General features: G+C 31.9%; 1 long non-coding RNA gene across 1 annotated transcript; it reads left to right on the forward strand.

Annotated features, from left to right (window-relative positions):
• Window positions 1-1311: 1311 nt before the first annotated feature.
• LOC113289137 lies at window positions 1312-3398 on the forward strand. The gene is made up of 2 exons (XR_003330865.1): window positions 1312-2530; window positions 3023-3398. It is a non-coding gene; the product is annotated as an uncharacterized LOC113289137 (long non-coding RNA).
• The last annotated feature ends 744 nt before the right edge of the window (window positions 3399-4142 follow it).

The raw sequence follows: 4142 nt of genomic DNA on the forward strand, positions 1-4142 counted from the left end.
TTATAAGAGTAATTAGAATAATAGTTCGACCAACAATGTTAATAATAAAAAATATTATAAAATGATAGTAATAATAATTTTAATAAAATAATGTTAGCATTTATCAATTAATATCATATTGAACTTAAAATTAAAATATATAGAAATAATAATTATGATTAAAGAACTATGAAAAATTATTTTCGCATATCTACGAATAAGTTTTGTAAATTAAACTAATTGCAAATTGTCTTTAATCTAATAAATGACTCAGTAAATTTCTAAGATGAAATAAATATACACGAAGTAGTAATTTGAGTAATTAAGTTAATAACAACCTATCGTAGATAATATTTGGAAAATTTATATATGGTATTGCAGTGAAGTTAAGAGTATCGGATATCATAAGTTGGCGTAAAAATCGAATTGAGATTATTTATATTGGTAAAATAAATAAATAATATATAACAATAATAAATATAAATAAAATAAAATAAATTTCGATGTTTTTAAATAAAATTGTTTAAAATGCTGTGAGCTATCTATATATTTTACGAAGTAAATTTTATAAGACTTACACCATTTTCAATAAAAATTTAAAGACTAATTAATCTTAATAAATTAATACTTAGTTAATCCAGCACTGGGGAATAATAAAGGTTGTGTTCTCTCTGTTCGTAGGAAGGCATTGTCGGGACTGGCCAACCTTGACAGGGCAACTGCATTCAGAGATGACCGATCATAGAAGTATATTGTAATTTAATCTGGAAAACCAATAGATGTAAGTTCACTTAGAAAGATTCGTAGGATCCTTCCTTGAAGATAGAGTCAGATATTTTTATAAAATAAAGATTAGTGTAGGAAACTTAGACTTCCCTATCTGATAGAACTTAAATCAGCGTAGTTGAACCTAGAGCTACAAATTTTAATCTGAGTTGTGGAAAACCATATAGATTTATGCTTTGTTTTTGTTGTTTGCGCTTAGTTGAGAGATATGATTTTTCTATAAGGTGGGGAGTTTTTGAAGACCAGAAGGATGATTTGATTTTCGATGACAAAAATGTATAAGGTGGGGAGAATGTAAGGACCCTCAAGTTCGCCAACGCTATTAGACCGGTCAAGTGTCCAACTAGCCGATAATAACTCGATTAGTTTAACACGGACGTTAATTAATAGGAATTAATCTAATAACGATTTACATACGAAACTAGTACCGTTGGATAGATCTCGAAAAGGTAGACGGAATGGACTACTCGAACGTGTCGTTCGGATACTATATGAACGATTTACATAAAGGGAAAATTAGTCTTTTTTGTCATTGGACCGACCCGAGCTTCCCTTATCACGGATAGTGTGTGTTGAGTATTCCCCGTTGGTCTTATCACGACCAAATCGAAGAGAAAATTCATTCTCTTATCTTCTTCTTTCTCTTCTATTTTCTTCTTCTCTTACTGCTCTTCTTCCCGTTCTTCTCCTGTTGCGAGAATTTGAAAGATTAAACGAAAGTTTTGGGATCGATAGAAGTTTTGTGTGATATTGAGGATAAATTGAGTATCTGGTGATGGGTATTGCGATTTGAGATCAAGGAAGAAGGATTTATATCTGATTTCCCATTCACAATGAAGAATTAGAGAATTAGGGTGTTGAGATTGATGATGAGTTCTTGTTGAAATTGATAAGTTACTCGGGTTGTTGATAGAGGATGAATCGAGAGGGTTGTTGTGTGATTGGTCCGGCAGAGTTGTGATAGTGAAGAATTATGAGTTAGGGTTTCTGGAAGAAATCAGAAGAAGAGTTAGATGATGAAATTGAAGGTTTAAAGGATTAATTAGAAGATGAGTTTATTCTTAATTGGTGTTTGATGGAAGTTATGGGTTGTTCTGTGAAGTTTCAACGAATTAGGGTTTCTGCTAGTTGAGATTTAATTGATAATGAACCATGAGAAATTGGAACAAGATGTTAATTGGTAGAATTGGATTGGGGGAAACTCAATTCAGTGGATGCTGATACTTGGGTAAGTCTCTAAATTGATTCAGTTCTAGTATTTTAATTTGAATGGTTTTAATTATTGAGACTGGGTGATTATGAATGCATATGAGTTTTAGATGAATTAGTATGAAGATGTGGTTGTATATGTATGTATGCTTGCAGGGGTATAATGATTATTGCAGGACATGAATGTTCCTTGGGTATGTCTGAATTTGTGGGTGGTGCCGATTTGATTGTAGAGAATTGTAAATATTGGGTACCAGATATGTGTATGTGTTGGTATGAATTAAAATGGAGTTTCTTGAGAGAGTTTCGTAAATGGGGGTATGATGTATCAGTATTGTTGCAAGGAAGGGTAGTTTGAATTCCAGATGCCGATACATAAGTTAGTGAAATGGGAATGGAGATTTCAAGTTGTAACAGTAGTGCTGAATTCAGACTGAACTTGGTGGTGGTAATATTTTCAGAACCTTGAGTTGGGAGAGTAGAATTTGTATGTGAATGATGTATAGAATCACAGTTGGTTAATCTTTTTGAAAGTCTGCTGCTACTGCAATTGCAGGTAAACTTAGTTTAGATTTGTAATTGAAATTCAAATTTGTCTAAGATTAATTGTATAATTTTAGGTTGGTAGAATTGTAATGTTAAGGGTTATTTTGTTTTTGGTACACAAATTTTGTCCAATTTTTGAGTTTGGTCTAACATTTGTCGAGCTTGGTGTTTGGTACTTGGAAAAGACGTTGACTATCGATGACTCTTTAAAAACTCGACTTCCGTTTAGTATTTATGAATAAATTTAAATAAAATTTAATTACTATGGGTAATTATTATTATACCCTTCTATTTTATTAATATGGACCAAGAAGTATACTCCCATAGATTTCGTCGTCCTGTCTCTTTCTTTTAGAAAGTGTGAGAAAAATAGATGATTCTCGAAGTGACGGATCTAATGGTTTTAGTTTAATCGATAATGAAATCGATAAGAGGGTTAGTGAATGATGGTATTGTTTTAGTTGTCGGTGGTACTGTTTTGATACATATTTTATGATTCTAGGGTTTTGTTGGTGAGGAAGAAGAGTTTGGGTTTTCTGAAACAGTCGCTGCATGATGAGTTGAAGCAATGGATGAAGAGATAGTCCACAACAATAGGAAGAAGAAGAAGACATCCAAATCATGAAATGGGTAATTGTAAAAATTGATGATTTCTTTTGATTCAATTTGTGAATATTTTTAAGTTAGGATTCTTCAGTTCCTCATGAGATCAATTGTTTTGATTTTATTTTATTTATTCATTCTGATTTTGAGGTGATTGATTGAATAGAAGAAGAGGTGAATTGGGTTTAATTTGAAATCCACTGGAGCTTCCGAATTCAGTGTATTTAAGTTTCTTTTTCTTTTATGATTTGAATAAATTGACTCAATTCGAGATGTGGGTTTGTGTTAATTTGTGTGTGAATTTTTATTTTGAACTTGAATCGAATCAATTGATTAATTAGGGTTTGTATGATTTAATCTGGGGATTTCCCTGAATTAGGGTTCTTGAAAAATTAAGGTGGTTTACTGAAATTGAGACTCTGGTGGTGAATCTGAAATCAAGTTTGGGGAAATGGAATTGGGGAAGAACATGATAGATCAGGGTCAACTCAGTGGGTATACTTGTAAACTTAGTAATCTTCTGCATTTGAACTCATCTCTCTAGTCAGTTTAATTAAGAATCATAAACAGAATCAGAACAATGGGTTTCTGCAGATTTGTGTTGTTTTTTAGAGTACAATGGGTTTTGTTGAGCATGTGGTTCATGTAAAAAGGGCTAAGACATGAGTTATTTCAAATTGGGATTGAACTGAGTCCTGATGTTATCTGTTACAAGAAAAACTTACATGATTACAAATAATGGGACTATCATCTTCGATCAGTTTCAGGATTCATGGTTATAAAATGAAGTTGGTTGAATAGTGGTGGTGCAGGTGACGGACAGTGACAGAGATCAAGAGATGGAGAAGAAGGTTTTCCAAACATGATACTTTTTTGTCAATATTTGTAAAGTAGAAGGATATAACAGTAAACTTGTATATTAATTAGATTTTATATAATATTTTTAATAATTACTAAACGGAAGTCAAAAATTAACTGAGTCAACGCTAGTCAACGTCTTTTCCAAGTACCAAACACCA

This window comes from Papaver somniferum, chromosome 6 (assembly GCF_003573695.1).
Source record: "Papaver somniferum cultivar HN1 chromosome 6, ASM357369v1, whole genome shotgun sequence".
In the NCBI taxonomy this organism is placed as follows: domain Eukaryota; kingdom Viridiplantae; phylum Streptophyta; class Magnoliopsida; order Ranunculales; family Papaveraceae; genus Papaver; species Papaver somniferum.